The sequence below is a fragment of the Ornithorhynchus anatinus genome, unplaced genomic scaffold, assembly GCF_004115215.2.
Source record: "Ornithorhynchus anatinus isolate Pmale09 unplaced genomic scaffold, mOrnAna1.pri.v4 scaffold_225_arrow_ctg1, whole genome shotgun sequence".
NCBI classification, from domain to species: Eukaryota; Metazoa; Chordata; class Mammalia; order Monotremata; family Ornithorhynchidae; genus Ornithorhynchus; species Ornithorhynchus anatinus.
In genome coordinates this window covers 550,805-569,198 of record NW_024396725.1, presented here as the reverse complement: position 1 = coordinate 569,198, position 18,394 = coordinate 550,805, and the positions used below count along the sequence as shown (strand labels likewise).

At 45.6% G+C, this 18,394-nt stretch overlaps 1 pseudogene; it reads right to left on the bottom strand.

Annotated features, from left to right (window-relative positions):
- Positions 1-10,914: 10,914 nt before the first annotated feature.
- LOC120637961 lies at positions 10,915-11,834 on the bottom strand (annotated as a pseudogene).
- Positions 11,835-18,394: the final 6,560 nt, after the last annotated feature.

The following is an 18,394-nucleotide window of genomic DNA, read 5'->3' as shown; positions in this document are numbered from 1 at the left end:
GGCCTCCTAAAATACAGAGGGAATGGGAGGGAGAGGGAGACAGAAAAATACATAAAGTGTGAGAGAGGAAGGGAGGAAAGGTGGAATAACAGAAATGAAGAGGGAAAATTGCAGCAGGAAAGAAAGAGAAATAGAGTGAAAGGATGGGGAATGAGAGAAAGAATGAGAAAAGTAGCAAGAGTAATACAGTGAGAAAGAAAGAGGGAGGAGAGAAAGAAGAAAAGAGTGAAAGGCAGAGAAAGAGGGAGAAGAGGAAGACAGAGAAAGAGAAAGAGAGGAATGGGGGAAATGGAGGCGAGAAAATGTGAGGCAGAGAGAAAGAAGGAGGAAAGTGAGAGAAGGAAAGGAACGATGAAAAGAAACAGATGAAAGGAAAATAAGTCAGAAGTAAAACGAAAGAGGAAAGAGGATGAAAAAGAGAGGGATGGAGAATGAGAGAGGTCAATCAATCAATAAATCAATCAAAAGTATTTATTGAGGGCTTATTTTCTGTAGAACGCTCTGCTAAGCCCTTGGAAATGCACACTACTATTGAGTTGGTAGATGCCTTACTTGCCCAGAGGAGCTTTCATTCTAGTGGCAGGAAAAGACATTGAAATAAATTACAGTTCTGTTAATGGCAGGGAATAAGTAATTGCACATACTCACAGTACAGATTAGGTGAATATCAAGTGCTTAGGGAAGCAGCACGGCATAATGGAGAGAGTATGGGTTTGAGACACAGAAGGTTATGGGTTCTAATCCCGGATCCAACTTGTGTCTGCTGTTTGACCTTGGGCAAGTCATTTAACTTCTCTGTGCCTCAGTTACCTCATCTTGAAAATGGGGATTAAGACTATGGGTTCCATGTGGGACAAGGACTGTGACCAACCCAATTTGCTTGTATTCATCCCAGTGCTTAGTACAGTGCCTGGCACACAGTAAGTGTTTAACAAATACCACAATAATTATTAGCATTACTATTATTAGGGAGTCCAGGTGTAAGTGCAGAGGGGACATGGAAGACAGAATGATTACAGAAAACTAGGTTTTACTTGGGAAAGGCCTCTCAAGGGAGATAAGACACCCAGATACCTCTGAGGATAGGGAAAGGAGTGGTCTGTTGGGTGAAAAGCAGGAGGGCATTCCAGGCCAGAGGGGAGATAGGAGCAAAGAGACAAAGCTGCAACAGATGAGACCGAGTTTAGAGAGTAGGTTAATGTCAGAGGAGTGAAGCTGGGTTGGGTTATGACTACATAGACTGTGAGCCCCATATGGGACATGGATTACATCCATTCTGATTACTTTGTACCTACTCCAGAGTTTAGAGCAATGCTTAACACACAGTAAAGTGCTTATTAAGTACCAAAATGACAGCAATAATAATTACAGTGATAATAGAAGATCAACAGAGTAAGGTAGGATGGGGGTGAACTGATCAAAAACCCTGGAGCCAATGGTAATAATTTCTGCTTGATGCTGAGGTGAATTGGCAACCATTTAAGGATTTTGAGGAATGGAAAGACACGGCTGAATTTTTTTTTTTTTTAGAAAAATGATCCAAACAGCAGCGTGAATTAGGGACTAGAGAAGGCAGAGATGGGCGGCAGGGAGGTCAGCAAGGAAGCTAATGCAGTAGTCATGGAAGGATATGATAAGTGCTTGGATCAATGTGGTAGAGCTTTGGGTGGAGGGGAAGGGGTAGATTCTAGAGATGCTATAAAAGGTAGAAATGACAGGATTTGATACCATCTTACATATGTGCATTGAATGAGAGAGATGAGTCATAGATAATACCATAGATTGTTGGGCTATGAGATCGAGAGGAAGGTGTTATTTTATACACTGATGACAAAGTCTGCAGGAGGACAGGCTTTGGGTAGGAAGACTTGTGGGAAAGAAAGCAGGGGAGAGAGGAGGCATTTAGAGATGAAAAAGAGAGACTGAGGGAGGAGACAAAGAGAGACAGAGGGAGAATGAAAGAGGGAGGAGAGTAAGAGAGAGGGAAATAGTGAAGAAGTGAGAGAAAGGAAGAGAATTAGAAAGAGAGAAAGACAGGAAAGGGAAAGAGAGGCAGAGCGAGAGGGGAAAAAGAGAAACTTTTTGGGGGACAAATGTACAGAGCTAAGTAGATCAAAATACGGAGTAAAAAATTACAGTCTTACTGTTTCTTCGGTATTCTGCCTGCAAATCAGGAGACATGGGTTCTTATCTTGATTCCGCCAGTTACCATCTGTCTGACCTGGGGCTAACCAATTAACTTCTCTGGGCTTCAGTTTCTTCATTTGCAAAATAAGGATTAAACACCAGTTCTTCCTCCTTCTTAAGACTGTGAGTCTCATGTTGGACAGAGACTATGTCTGAAATGATTAACCTATTTATACCGTAGCACTTCATACAGCGCTTGGTTTATAGTAAGCACTTAAATAAGATAGTGAATATTTGAGACATCACTGGGCAGGCATTACATCCTCCTGTGAGCCTCCTGATGGGTTCGTATCTCAGGTGCTGCAATGTGCAGGGTTCTGGGCCTAGGATTACAGGGGTTTCCCTGATTCTAATATGAGAGCCCTCTCAGGTGGCTGCCTTGTAAAGACCAGACATGGCTGCCATTCCAAAGTACAAGGAAGGAATGATTATTGTTAATTAGATTGAGGTGGATGGATGGGCCGGGCTTGACTAGACCCACTCTGTTTTGTGGGCCGAGTTTCTATTGAGAAGAGTACATCACAACCACTGTTGCAGTCAGCTGACTGGTGGAGCAACCCTCGACTGGTATTGCTTATAGTGAGTGGAAGGACACAGAAACAGGAGAAGTGGTGTATTGATGAAAGTTACCACATTAGTGCAATCACTCATCCTGTCCCAAATGGATTACTGCATCAGCCTCTGTGACTTCCCAACCTCCTCCCTCTCCCCACTTCAGTCCACACTTCACTCTGCTGCCTGGAAGTGGCGTGGCTTTGTGGAAAGAACACGGACTTGGGAGTCAGAGGTTGTGGGTTTTAATTCGGGCTCTGCCACCTGACAGCTGTGTGACTTTGGGCAAGTCACTCAACTTCTCTGTGCCTCAGTTACCTCATCTGTAAAATGGGGATTAAGAGTGTGAGCCCCACGTGGTACAATCTGATTACCTGCTATTTCCCCCAGGGCTTAGAACAGTGCTTGGCACATAGTAAGCATTTAACAAATACCATCATTATAATTATTATTATTGCTATCTTTCTACAGAAACTTTCAGGGCATGTCACCCCCCTCCTCTAAAATCTCCAGTGATTTCCTATCAACTTCTGTAATAAACAAAATCTCCTCACTACTGGCTTCAAAGCTCTCCATCACCTTGCCCCTTCTTATCTCACCTCCCTTCTCTCCTACTACATCCCAGCCCGCACACTGCGCTTCTCTGCCACTAACTTTCTCACTGTGCCTCGATCTCGCCTGTCCCACTGTCGACCCTTTGCCCATGCCCTAACTTTGGCTTGGAACGCCCTCCCCCCCTCAAATCCACCAATCACTCTTCACCCCTTCCTAGGCCTACTGAAGGCTAACCTCCTCCAAGAGGCCTTCCCAGACTAAGCCCCCATTTTCCTTAGCTCCCTCTCCCTTCCTCGTCACCTCGACTCACTCCCTTTGCTCTTCCTCCCTCTCCCCACCCCATAGCACTTATATATATATATGCATATGTCTACAATTCTATTTATTTATATTGATGCCTGTTTACTTGTTATGATGTCTGTCTCCCCCCTTCTGGACTGTAAGCCTGGTGTGGTAAGGAATAGTCTCTCTTTATTACTGAACTGTACTTTCCAAGCACTTAGTACAGTGCTCCGCACTCAGTAAGCACTTAATAAATAGGAATGAATGAATGAATGAATGAATGAATGAATGAAAGCAAATGCAAGGAACCCAGAAAATGGAGAGTGGAGTGTCCTCACAAGCGCTGTCAACAGAGTAAGGGTGTAACCTGCGACTATATTGCTGATATTCAGTGTAAAGATCCCCAGAAGGGTGGTATTCGACCACAGCTGTCCTGATTAGCCGAGAACATGCCTCAGTGCACCACCCGAGTGGAGAGTCTAGATAGGCCAAATACTTATAAAAATCAGCACCCAGGAGGCAGCTATTCATAGCAGGACTAGAGTGTGGTATGGTCAGTACTGGTAATACCATTAGAGCCCACTAAGAATGGGAGTATCTCGTTGCTGTTATCCTAGAAGAGAGCTAGGGGGTCCTTCTCTGGGATAGGAACCCACATAACTGACCTCAAGGTATGTCCCCTAATAATAATAATGGTACTTGTTTAGTGCATACTATATCCCAAGTACTGTTCTAAGCACTGGGGTATATACAAATTAATTAGTTTGGACACAGTCCCTGTCCCACATAGTGCTCACAGCCTTGATCCCCATTTTACATATGAGGTAAATGAAACCCAGAGAAATTAAGTCACTTGCCCAAGGTCCCATAGCTGACAAATGGTGAAGCTGGGATTAGTGCCCATGTCCTTCTGACCGGCCTGAGTCATGTTCACAGTTGCCGGACCACAGCGAACCAAACTGACTCCATTTTGGAAGAGGCTTACTGTCTCCTCTGTTATCCAGGAATTGTTACATTCTCTTAGTTGTTTCCATATGGGGAGTGAAGGAATTGTAGTTAGAGGCCAATTTTGCAGAAATGGCCCAAGGTTGCACATAACAGGGAATGAACATCTCACTGAAATTCCCCAAAATCTTCGCTGCCTTGTATTTCCATGAAAAATGCTGGTATGTTGATTAGGGTCCATGAGGAAGAAGCTCAGTGTTATAGGTTACAGACAGGCAATCTGTTTCAAGAAATGGGGATGATTCGCTTCATTCATCCGGTTGCTCAGAGAAATGCAAACACCCAGCTTCCACCTCCACGTCTCCCGCAATAAAAGCTATGTGTACCTGGGATAACTGCTTCTCCTTGTAACCTGGAGGGGAGGCTAGGATAGTCCGGAGTGTCTTGGCTCATCTGGGGATGCCCGGTCTAAGGGTAAGGGACCAGCCGAGTATTAGAGAGGAAAAGTCCATCTGGGTGAGGTTGGTGTATGCATAGAACGACTCTGCAGTAGGGTGAGACACTGGGATTCTAGGGGATGTAATATGTAGTAATTTTGCTTGTAGGACCCTAAGGTATATAATACCTTGGATTCGATGTTTGGATATGTTGTATGCACTGCATAGCTTTTTTCATATGTTTATATATATATATTCTAAAGCCATAGTTTTTGTAGCAAAAGTCAGTGAGTCCATTTGTTTCATTCTTCCGTGTCTGGATCTAAGTGCCCACGGATGAACTTCCTCCTTAGGGCCGTGTCACTCCTAGGACCATACTCTAGCCACTAAGCAATGCTGCTTCCTTAAGGATTTGGTGCTATGTGTTTACCTGCATTACCCTCAGAAATGGGTTATAACAGATTTATCTTTCTCTCTCTCTCGCTTTCTCTCTCTCTCTCTCTCTCCATCTTTGTTTTTCTTTGCCTCATTTTTCTTCCGGAAAAACAAGATGACTGTGAGCGGCTTCAAAAAGCCAGTGGGTTGAATATTAGTGATCCTGTCCTTTGCGTAGGTTCCTACTTCTCTGGTACTATGAATGCAGGCAGCTGAATGAAGACACTTGTATTCTAAATGGCTAGGCATGGCTGGTCTGTTTAATTCCCGAGGGTGAATGTCAGATCTCCAAACCTAGGTCTTGATGACTTGTGACAGCAGGGCTCAACTTGAAGGGGAAGCCTGATAGGAATTTGGACTGAGCTTGAAGGAGATTGGGGATCCAAAACAGTATAGCTGGTTCATCCCTACCCAACACCGCCCCACTGGAGTAAGGATAGTGGGCTAGTGATTTTGGTGCAGCAGGGAGGATCATGCAACATAAACCTTCAGGAGAAGCAGCATGGCTTAGTGGATAGAGCACAGCCCTGGGAATCAGAAAAACCTGGATTCCATTCCCGGTTCTTTCACTTGTCTGCTGTGTGACCCTGGACAAGTCACTTCACTTCTCTGGGCCTCAGTCTCCTCATCTGTAAAATGGGGATTAAGAGTGTGAGCCCCATGTGGGACAGGGACTGTGTCCAACCTGATTAACTTGTATCCACCCCAGGACTTAGAATAGTGCCTGACACATCTCAAGCACTTAACAAGTATTATTGTTATTGTTATCATCATCACCATCATCATCATTATTAACTTTCCCCTCTGATCACTGCTCCCATCTCCTCTCCACTTCTCCTGGGCCAGAGGCTCATCCCCTGTTTCACTCCCATCGTCCCATTGTCAAACAATTCCACCATCACTCACTGAGCCCAGCATACAAAACCCTTCTCCCATTGAATCTTCCCCATCCAGAACTGACCTTAAAACCACACTGACAGATTGAAAACTTTATCCTACTCACCTGTCTCTGTCACTCCTGTTGTCTGGGAGGGAAACTCTAGAAGAACATGGCTGAGGCAGAATATATAATAATAATTATGGTATTTGTTAAGCGCTTATTATCCTGCAGCACCAGGGACATCCTAGCTCCCTCGCCGTGCCTGGTTCAGCCAGGAGTTAAGCCTGAATCTCTAGTGTGTGTCTGATACTCTCATACCCAGTGTCATACATGGACACAGATTCTCCAGTCCTGGGTTCAGCTCCCTCAGCACCATAGATGACAGACCCCATAGCAGGAGTGAGGTCGGAGCTTGTGATATGCACGTAGGAATCTTCTCCAAAGGGGTGATAGCAGCAAGTGAGAAGCAGAATGATCTAGTGGAGAGGGCATAAGCCTGAGAGTCAGAAAGACTGGATTCGAATCCCAGCTCCATCACTTGTCTGCTGGGTGACACTGGGCAAGTCACTTCACTTCTGTGGGCCTCATCTGTAAAACAGGGATTAAAGCTGGGAGCCCTAAGTGGGACAGGGACTGTGTCCAACCTCACTAGCTTGTATTTACCCTGATGCTTAGTATAGTGCCTGGCACAAAGTAAGCACTTAACAAATACCATAAAAGTTTTTTTTTAAAAAAAATCAAAAGAATAGATGAATTATACAATCATGTGCTGAGTAGAAGCATGGGAAAACCATGCTTTGTGGGTCACACTGGTTCTGGGGTGAGAGTTGAAAGGTGATTCATTGCCTGATACTGACGAGTGGGGAGAGAGATAGAACAATCAGGAGAGAACTAAACTAGGGAAAACAAGGTTGTTTAGTGTTTCCAAGAGAGATAAGTGACCAATCAAGGAATGAATTAATCAATCAATGGTATCTACTGAGCAGATATTGTGTGATGATCTCTGTATTAAGCACTTTGGAGGATATGATAAAACAGAGTTGGTAGACATGATTCCTGCCCACAAGGGACTTATAGTTTGGAGGGTGAGACATATACTGAAATAAATTACCAAAGGAGGAAATGGAAAAGTGGAAGAATATGCATATACACGCTGAGAAGTGTGAGTATCCTGTTGACTTTGTTGAGGGTCAAAGAAAGATTCAGAAAGAGTCGAGCCAGTTGTACTGGGCCACCAGGGTACTATCAATCTCCCTTTTCCCACAAAGGGAGAGGAAGCCAGATTGGAGGGGGTCAAAAAGAAAGAATTAGAGGAGAGAAAGTGGAGGTAGTGGGTGTAAGAACTCACTCAAGGAGTTTTGAGAGGTGGAACGACAACTGGATGAAGCCATGGGCTAAGTGCTGATTTTTTTTCAGGAAAGGGGGTATACGATCATGTTTGAAAGGAGAAAGGAAGGAGCCATTAGATGAAACGTTCAAGATGATGATGAAGGAAGGGAAAATTGGCAAGTGATTTGATAGAGTGCTGAGGAATGGGGTTGGAGGTGCAGATAGAGGAGGTAGATTTTGAGAGGAGACAGGTTTTGAGAGGAGACAGGCAATCTCTTCTAGAGATTCTAATAGAGATGGGAGAGTTGAAGAAGGGGCAAGAAGTTGGAGGGACTGGAGTGGAGCAAGGAAGAGTTAAGAGAGATTGTGCCTGATACTGGCAAATTTTATCTGTTAAAGCGGTGGCTAGGTGATGAGGGGCAAAGGATGGGGGCGGTGAAGGAATAGGGAGTTGGATGAGGGAGTTTCATGGGCACTAGAGTCAGTGAGGATGGAGAAATATTATTGTCAGGTCAGGGAGAGGGCAGAGTTAGAACAGGAGTGGATAAAGTTCATTCATTCAATAGTATTTATTGAGCGCTTACTATGTGCAGAGCACTGTACTAAGCGCTTGGGATGAACAAGTCGGCAACAGATAGAGACAGTCCCTGCCGTTTGACGGGCTTACAGTCTAATCGGGGGAGATGGACAGACAAGAACAATGGCAATAAATAGAGTCAAGGGGAAGAACATCTCGTAAAAACAATGGCAACTAAATAGAATCAAGGCGATGTACAATTCATTAACAAAATAAATAGGGTAATGAAAATATATACAGTTGAGCGGACGAGTACAGTGCTGTGGGGATGGGAAGGGAGAGGTGGAGGAGCAGAGGGAAAAGGGGAAAAAGGGGGTTTAGCTGCGGAGAGGTAAAGGGGGGGTGGCAGAGGGAGTAGAGGGAGAAGAGGAGCTCAGTCTGGGAAGGCCTCTTGGAGGAGGTGAGTTTTAAGTAGGGTTTTGAAGAGGGAAAGAGAATCAGTTTGGCGGAGGTGAGGAGGGAGGGCATTCCAGGACCGCGGGAGGATGTGGCCCACGGGTCGACGGCGGGATAGGCGAGACCGAGGGACGGTGAGGAGGTGGGCGGCAGAGGAGCGGAGCGTGCGGGGTGGGTGGTAGAAAGAGAGAAGGGAGGAGAGGTAGGAAGGGGCAAGGTGATGGAGAGCCTTGAAGCCTAGAGTGAGGAGTTTTTGTTTGGAGCGGAGGTTGATAGGCAACCACTGGAGTTGTTTAAGAAGGGGAGTGACATGCCCAGATCGTTTCTGCAGGAAGATGAGCCGGGCAGCGGAGTGAAGAATAGACTGGAGCGGGGCGAGAGAGGAGGAAGGGAGGTCAGAGAGAAGGCTGACACAGTAGTCTAGCCGGGATATAACGAGAGCCTGTAACAGTAAGGTAGCCCTTTGGGCGGATCTTGGCGATATTGTAGAGGTGAAGTTGGCCTCGTGTCTGGATTTCTGCCAAGCAACAATCTGATTCTTGTTGACAGGAGCTGAGGATGTATATTGCGGTTGTGACCGAGGGCTGTGGGTTGGTGGAATGTATTAACCTCCGGAGATATTATCCCCTTAGGGCCGATGCTGTACATCCACACTGAGACGGCATTCAGAAGTGACAATCAGGACACCACAAGACTACAATGCGGAGATGCTCCGAATCAATGATTCCAGTTCATTGCCAACATATGAGGGAGGAATATCACATCAGTCTTGATCTGATGGGTGATCTCTATCAGATACAGCATCAACTGAAGACAGTCATCTTAACCGATACAATCTATTCACTTGGATACACCTACTCTCAGGTCCGGTATTCTTTCTGCTGTGGGTTCCCTTCCTCCATCTGAGTCCTTCTGTGATTGGTTTCTTGGGTGGCCCAGAGTCCATTGCTCTCTGGAGGGGTCCCCCATCTCCTGGTCTCAACCGGTTTTAGTCAGGGTGTGTAATGGGTTCTTGCTCAATATTTCACAAACCTAGCTTTTCATCTTACTCCTCGTCTTCTGCCTTACATATTTATCTGCACTCCTGGCATTCTGCCTTACATTCTTAAGTAAACCTGGCTTTCCCGAGTTCTGATAGTGGACTGACATACATCACCTTTCCTTTGTCAAAGCATATTCTTACAGTACAAGATCAGTGGAGGAAAAATGGAGCAAGGGCGTTTAGTTCAGTGCAGAAAACAATCAGGCAATCCTATTTGTTGAGTGCTTACTGTGTGTAGATCGCCGTACTAAGCGTTTGGGAAAGTGTAATATCACAATATAACGGACACATTCCCTGTCTGCAATGAGCTTAAAGTCTAGAGGGGGAGATGAACATGAATATAAATAAATATAATTACAGATACGTACATAAGTGCTATGAGGCTGGGAGAAGGTATGAATAAAGAGAACAAGTCCGGACATTGCAGAGGTCTAGTGGAAGAAAAGTGAAAGAGGGGTTAGTTTGGGAAAGTCTCTTGGACGAGATGTGCCTTCAATATGGCTTTGAAAGGGGAGAGAGTAATTGAGGGCATCAAGTTGTGCATCGAAACAAGGCAGGTTAACAGATCGTAGGTCTCTGAGAGGGAACAGGACAGATTCCCTTTCCTCTTCTTCCACTCTCTTCTGCATTACCCTGATTTTCTCCCTTTGTCCTAACCCCCTTCCAGCCCCGCAGCACTTATGTTCATATCTGTAATTAATTTATTTCTACTGATGTCTAGCTCCCGCCTCCAGACGGTGAGCTCATTGTGGGCAGGGAATGTGTCTGTTTATTGCTGTATTGTACTCTCCCAAGTGCTTAGTACAGTGCTCTGCCCACAGTAAGTGCTCAGGAAACATGATTGAATGAGTGAATTTTCAGGGAGTGGATGTGTGGGACAGAGAGCAGGTGAGGAGAGTGAAGTTGGACAGAGAAATTTAAGAGTTAGTGAGGGAACAGTATCTAAAGATGTTTAGATGGATCTCATGGACAGGACCTAATCGGGACAACCAGATTAGACACTGAAAGGCAGAAGTGTGCGGCCAGGGAAATCTAACTGATAACATCAGAGCAGTGGCAGCCATTCCCACTTTTGCATGGCTTCTCCAGAACTTGCCCTTCCAGTCTAGTGATTAAAGGGAGGTGGGGAGGGCAGAGTTCACCTTTTATGTGAAAGCTACAACTCCCTCCACAGCTGCTGTCTCTGCCAGTCCTTGGAATGACTGCTGGCGGTTCCCCCCATCTGTATGGGTAGACCCGAATCAGGAAATCTGGTCACTTCCAGCTCAGGAGATCACAGAGGGAGGACAGGCGGCTTCTAAGGCACTTTGTGCACAGGAAATTCCTTTTTCCAGAATATTCTCATCTCCTGTCGCTGCAAATCACCAGGAATGGACATACAGATGAGAAGGTGAATACCAAAAGCTGGTGGGCTTTCACCAGCAGAGGAGACTTTTCTTTCATGTTGAGTAAAACACTGAACATGATGGACTGGCGGCCGTAAAGGAGGAAATAGAGGGTGACCAGGATGATGACCCTCTTGGCCGCTCGGATGTCAGGCAACTGTCTGGGGGAGTAGCAGGGCCCGTGGAGGTGTCGGACCTGTCGGTGGTGCCTGTGCAGAACAATGACCATGTAGCCGCTTGGCCACGCTCATGATCGCTGCAAATATAAGATCACGGCCAGAAAGGGAAATAGCATTTACCAAGGCAACCTCCGTATGAAGAATGATTATTGAACAATAATTAAGCTCATATGTAATACGAACGGTGGTGCTGTTCTGGGGGCCGGTTGCATATATCAGTGTATTAATGTCGATCAGCAAATTGAGCACTCAGAAAAAGACCAAGGAGGGGACAACACACTTGGGTAATTGAGCTTAGACCCATGACCACTGGGAGGTGCTGGGGCTGATGGTGATGGCCTAGAAGACGCTCAAGAAGCAAGTGGTGCAGATGACAAGACCCCAGGACACCCGGTAAATATATAAGATGATTTTACATCCTATCTCATCCAAGAATTTTTTTCCTCCCCATGCAGAAATTCTGAGATTCCATAGGTGAAAAAAATGATGGTGTTGGCCAGGGCCAAGTGAGTGTAGATCAAGTCTGAGGAGCTGATCTTGTGACTGAAGGAGATCATGTGAGTATAAAACAGGAGGAGGAAGACATTTACTAACACCCCAGTGCTGGTCTGTAACAGCAGCAGAGTCCCAAAGGAAATGTCACGGACGTCCATTCGTAAGGGTTCTCAGTCTGAAGAAGAGGAGGCCTACTAAAGGTAGGAGAGAGTGAAAGAGAAAGGGGAAGAGAAACAATAGATCAAGTGTGTGAGAGAGAGGGAGGGAAAGAGGGAATGATAGAGATAGGGAGAGGGAGAGAAAGGGAGAGGGAAAGAGAACAGGGGCCAGAGCAAGTTGAATAGAGTGAGAAAGAAAAAGGAGAGAGTAGGAAGGAGGAGAGAAAAAGTGATACGTGGACAAAGAGGCCTAAGAGTAAGAGAGAGGAACAGAAACTAAGAAATGAAACAAAGGAAGGGAAAACGAGTAGGAAGAGAATAAGAAAGGAAAGAGAAAAAGAAAGAGAAGGATGGAGAATGAGAGTGGGAAATTAATCTCTCAGTCAGTGGTATTTATTGAGGACTTCTTGTGCGTAAGACACTGTACTATGCTATTGGGAGAGTACAATCCATATGAGTTGAACTCTTACCCACAAGAAGCTTTCAGTTTAGTGGGGAAGAAAGACAGTGAAATAAATTATAGCTAGGGCAAATGACAGGGTATAAATATATGTACATAACTGCAGTCAGGATGAAGGTAGTGTGAATCTCAAGTGTCTAGGGAGTCTAGGGTTAAAGGCATAGGGGATGTAGAAGGCGGAGTGAATAAGATAAATGAAGTCATAGTAGGGGAAGGTCTCTTGGGGGGGGGTGTGATTTTAGGATGGCTCTGAAGCTAGGGAGAGTGGTGGTCTGTGAGATGAGAAAGGGGAGGATGTTCCAGGCCAGAGGGAGGAAATGGGCAAGGACTGTGCATTGCAAAAGAGGAGTTGGAGTAGAGTCAGTTAGTGTTAGAGGAGTGAAGTGTATTTGTTGGATTATGACTACTCAGACTTTGAGCCCCATGTGAGACCCTGATTATGTCCAGCTAGATTCATATATTTCTCCCCGAGTGACTAGAACAGTGCTTGACTCAGAGTAAGTACTCAAAAAGTACTTGAAACAGTGATGGTAATAAGAAGAGATCAGCAAGTAAGGTAGTTGAGAGCTGATTAAGGTAAGAAGTTTCTGTTTCTTGCAGAGGTGAATGGGTAAGTATTGAAGGTTTTTAAGGAGTGGGGAGACATGCGTGAATTTTTCTAGGGAAATGATCTGGGCAGCCGGTTGAAATATGGACTAGAGAGGGGGAAAGTAGGGACAGGGAAGTCAAGTTGGAGGTCGAAACAGTAGTTGAAGCATGATATGATAAGTGCTTGGATCAACCTGATAGCAGTGTGGGTGGACCAAAACCATGACCAAAACTGAGCTCCTCATCTTCCCTCCCAAGCCCGGTCCTCTTTCTGACTTCCCTATCACCGTGGATGGTACGACCATCCTTCCCATCTCTCAGGCACGCAACCTCGGTGTCATCTTTGACTCGTCTCTCTCGTTCACCCCACACATCCGATCTGCTACCAAGACCTGCCGGTCTCACCTTTATAATATGGCCAAGATCCGCCCTTTCCTCTCCACCCAAATGGCTACCTTACTGGTACAGGCTCTCGTAATATCCCGGCTAGACTACTGTGTCAGCCTTCTCTCTGATCTCCCTTCCTCCTCTCTTTCCCCGCTGCAGTCTATTCTTCACTCTGCTGCCTGGCTCATCTTGCTGCAGAAATGCTCTGGGCATGTCCCTCCCCTTCTTAAAAACCTCCAGTGGTTGCCGATCAACCGCTGCTCAAAACAAAAACTTCTCACTCTAGACTTCAAGGCTCTCCATCACCTTGCCCCTTCCTACCACTCCTCCCTTCTCTATCTACTGCCCACCCCGCATGCTCTGCTCCTCTGCCGCCCACCTCCTCACCGTCCCTCGGTTTCGCCTATCCCGCCGTCGACCCCTGGGCCACATCCTCCAGCGGTCCTCGAATATCCTCCCTCCTCACCTCAGACAATCTAATTCTCTTCCCCTCTTCAAGTCCCTACTTAAAGCTCACCTCCTCCAAGAGGCCTTCCCAGACTGAGCTCCCCCTTTTTTCCCTTTGCTCTTTCTACTGCCCCCCCTCACCTCTCCACAGCTAAACCCTCTCCCCCCCTCCTTTCCCTCTCCTCCTCCCTGTCTCCCGTCCCACCCCCTCAGCACTGTACTCGTCTGCTCAACTGTATATATCTTCATCACCCTATTTATTTTATTTTGTTTAATGAGGTGTACATCACCCTGATTCTATTCATTTGCCATTGTTTTTATGAGATGTTCTTCCCCTTGACTCCATTTATTGCTACTGTTCTTGTCTGCCTGAGTCCCCCAATTAGACTGTAAGCCCGTCAAGGGGCAGGAACTGTCTCTATCTGTTGCCCATTTGTACATTCCAAGCGCTTAGTACAGTACTCTGCACATAGTAAGTGCTCAATAAATACTATTGAATGAATGAATGAATGAATGGAGGGGAAAGGAGAGATTCCAGAGATGCTATGAAGACCAAAGTGCCAGGATTTTGTGACAAATTATATATGTGAGTTGATTGAGAGTCATGAGTCACAGATAATGCCAGGGTTACCGGGTGTGAGACAAGGAGGATTGTGGTGTTGACTACAGGAATGGGAAAGTCTCAGGGAGGACAAGGTTTGGAAAGAAAGATATATGGGAAAGAGCTGGGAAAGGAAAGAAAGAAGTATAGCGAGTCAAAGAGAGAAAGGAAAAAGAGAATGAGAAGCAAAGAGAGAAAGAGGGAGGAGAGTAAGAGAGAGAGGAAAATCATGAAAAGGAGAGGAATAGAATCTGATTGAAAGACAGGTAAGGGAAAGAAAGAGAGGTAAAGGGAAAGCAAAAAAGAGAGGCTTTCAAAATAATGAGTGGGTCAAAATAAAGAGTAAAAAATTCGAAGTCTTACTGTTTCTTAAATATTCTATTTGGGAGTCAGAAGTCATCATGGTTCCACCACTTGCCTCCTGTGTGCCCTGAGGCTAGTCGCTTAACTTCTCTGTGCCTTCAGTTTCCTCACCTGTAAATTGGAGATTAAAAACCAGTTCTCTCTTCTACTTGGACTGTGAGTCCCATGTGGGGCAGAGACTCTTTGGTTTGATTATCAAGTATTTTTGTTTAGGTTTTTTAAGTGGTATTTGTTAAGTGCTTTCTATGTGCCAGGCACTGTATTGAATGCTGGGCTAATAACAGGTAAATTGGGTTGGACAGAGTTTGTGTCCCATATAAGGCTCAAAATCATATTCCCCATTTTGCAGATGAGGTAACTGAGGCCTAGAGAAGTTAAATGTCTTGCCCAAGGTCACACATCAGATAGGTGGTGGAGCTGAGGTTAGAACCCAGGTCCTCTGACTCCCTGGCGTGTGCTCTTTCTACTAGGCCAACTGTTTCCCCCATTTACTTCGTGTTAAGTACTCTTCTTAGTGTTGCAGGAGGTACAACGTAATCAAACTGAATAAAATTCCTGTCCCACATGGGGCACACACTCTACATAGGAGGGAGAACAGGCATTGAAACCCCATTTTGCAGTTGAGGCAACTGAGGCATGGAGAAGTGAAATGACGTAGGTCCCACAGTGGACATGTGCAGAACCTGGTATTAGAACCAGATCTTTGCCCCCCAGGTCCATGATCTTTCCACTAAGCCACGCTGTTTCTACCCCAGCACTACAGTGCTTGACCTATTGTATGCACTTAATAAGTATGATAATCGTTTTTAAAGACATCACAGGGAAACAATGCATTCTCCCGTGAACCAGCTGACTGAATCACATTTCAGTTGCTGCAATGTGCAGGCTTCTGGGGCCAAGATTAAGGAGGAGGGGTCATCCAATTCTACTTTGAATGGACTCCCAGGCCACACTTTGGACATGGCCAGTGGAGATTTGCAAGGAAAAGGATGCTTTATTTTCAGTCAAAATGCCCATGTAGACTTCATTTCAGTTGAGGATTATTTCCTGTAGCAGTGAGCTCAGGGAGGAAAACTTTCCAAAGGACTACCTGAAGATCTTGGTCTTAACTCTAAACCACTTAACAGCCAATTTCAATCTCTTTGGCCTTCACTGCCTACCCCCTGCCCCCACCAACCCTTCTCCTGGTGATCCATCAGCCCAATTAAATAACAGAACCAGACAGGAGACACCCATGGAGAAAGGAATGGGTCTTATGAGTTCGTTTCTTGACTATCAGGATCCAGAGTCTGAGGGGCCACATGTAGGAGACTGGGCAGAAGCTGTCTCGGAAGTCTGTGGTGTGAAGATCGGACTTGGTTGGTGGTCAGAGATTTTCCATAGGAATCTTCATAACATTCCTATGAAATCTTCCAAAGATCAAAGCAGCCATGATTATTGTTAGATTGAGAAGGGCTCAGGATGGAGGGGGAGACTTCTAGGAATAGGGACTGAACTTGGCAAGTACTGGGATCCAAAGCAAATGTAGCCTTCCCATCCTAATGGAGAGAGCATGGACCTTGATGTCTGAAGGACCTGGGTTTTAATCTCGGCTCCACCACCTGTCTGCTGTGTGATCATCAGCAAATCACTTAACTTCTCTGTGCCTCAATTCCCTCATCTGTAAAATGGGGATTAAGATTGTGAGCCCTATGTAGGACAGAGACTGTGTACAAAGTGATGATCTTGTAACTACCCCAGTGCTTAGAGCAGTGTCTGGCACATAGTAAGTACTTAACAATTCCCCCAGTTGTTATTATTATTATTAACATTGCCCCATTGGAGTTGGGAAAGCGGATTAGAGATTCTGGTACAATAGGAAGGACTGTGTGAGTCTGTTCCCAGTTCTAAACTCTCATCTGCTCCCAGCTCCAAGCTCCCTCTCCATATCTCCTGGACCAGAGAGTGACACAACTCCCTGTTTCACTCTCATTGTTGCATTGTCAAAGAAATCCTCCGCCATTCACTGAGCCCTGCACACAAATCTCTTTTCCCAGTGAATCTTCCCCATTCAGACACCAGCCTTGAAACTGACAGATCTATGGCTTTATCCTACTCACCTGTCTCCAGTGCTTGGACTTGGGGGGCAGCATGGAGTCAGGTCGATTCTGACAGAATAAGGTAGAGGCAGCATTTATCAACGACTTTACTCGTCTGTCTCCCTCCCTCAGGGAGTGATTTGTGTGTTTGTGTGTGTCTGTGTCAATGTGAATGAGTGACTCACTGAGCACTAATCCACTGTGACACTCCCACAGGGACATTTTTGGAAATACTCAGACTCTCTTTCCTTTTGTTCACTAATCTGGGCAGAGATGAGCCCAGATCCCTCCGCCCAATCAACTGCTGCTAGTGAACCCATCAGGGATCCCCATGGAGAGTCAGGGCAGTATCTGTGCTCTATCCTGTAGCTCCAAGGACAACCTGGCTCCCATTCACAGCCCAGATCTGCCAGGAACCAAGTCAGGGTCTCAAGTGTGTGTCTAAAACTCTCACTCCCAGAGTCACATTTGGGCACAGATATGCCAGTCCGGCTGTCAGCACCCTCGACATCACAGACCAAAGACCAAAGCATGCCATAACCCCCATAGCAGGGGTTGGAGAGAGGCTGGAGCTTGTAATATGGATATGGGAATCTTCCGCATAGCAGGGTAGCACCAATCACGTGAATGGATGAATTCTCCAATCCAGTGTACAGTGAAAGTATAGGAAACCCAGTATACCGGCTTTGTGGGTCACCTGTGGTTATGAGGGGGGAGAAAAAAGGAGAGTCAGTGGCTGACAATGAGAATTAGTGGGGAGAGAGATAGGAGAAAGAGAAGAGAACTATGATAGGGAAACCAAGGGTACCGGTGTTTCCAAAAGAGAGGAGTGACCAAGCACTAAATCAGCCAATCTAATCACCAATGGTATTTATTAAACAACTACTGTGTGATGAACACTGCATTATGTGATTGGGAGAGTATTATACAACAGACTGGTAGAAACGACCCTTCCTTGCAAGGAACATACAATCTAGATGGGGACACAGACATTGAACAACATTACCCCTACTCCCTCCCTTCCACCTACTCCCTCCCTCCGCTCTTCCCTCTTTCCCTCCCCACAGCACTAGTGCATATATTATTTATTACTCTATTTATTTTGTTAATGATGTGTGTATATCTATGATTTTATTTTTCTTGATGATATTGATGCCAGGCTACTTGTTCTGCTTTGTTTTGTTGTCTGTCTTCCCAGTTTAGACTGTGAGCTGGTTGTCGGACAGGGATTGTCTCTATCTGTTGCCAAATTGTACATTCCAAGCTTACTATGCTCTGCACATTGTAAGTGCTCAATAAATACAATTGAATGAATGAATGATGGGAGTAATGGAAACTCTCCAGTGCAACCCCGAGAGGGATTGATACAAATTTCAGGTAGGGAAGATGACAGCGTAAAAGAAAATGTGCAAAAGTGATGCGGGACTAGGAGTGGGGTGAATATGAAATGCTTAAAGGTACAGATCCAGGAGCATAGGTGACACAGAAAATAGGGGGAGTGTGAGAAATGAAAGCTAATTTGGGAAAGTCCTCTTAGAGGAAATGTGATTTTAGGAGAGCTTTGAGGATAGGGAGGAAGGGAGTTGGTCTTTTGTATATGAAGCAGGAGGGAGTTGCAGGCCAGAGGGTGGACACG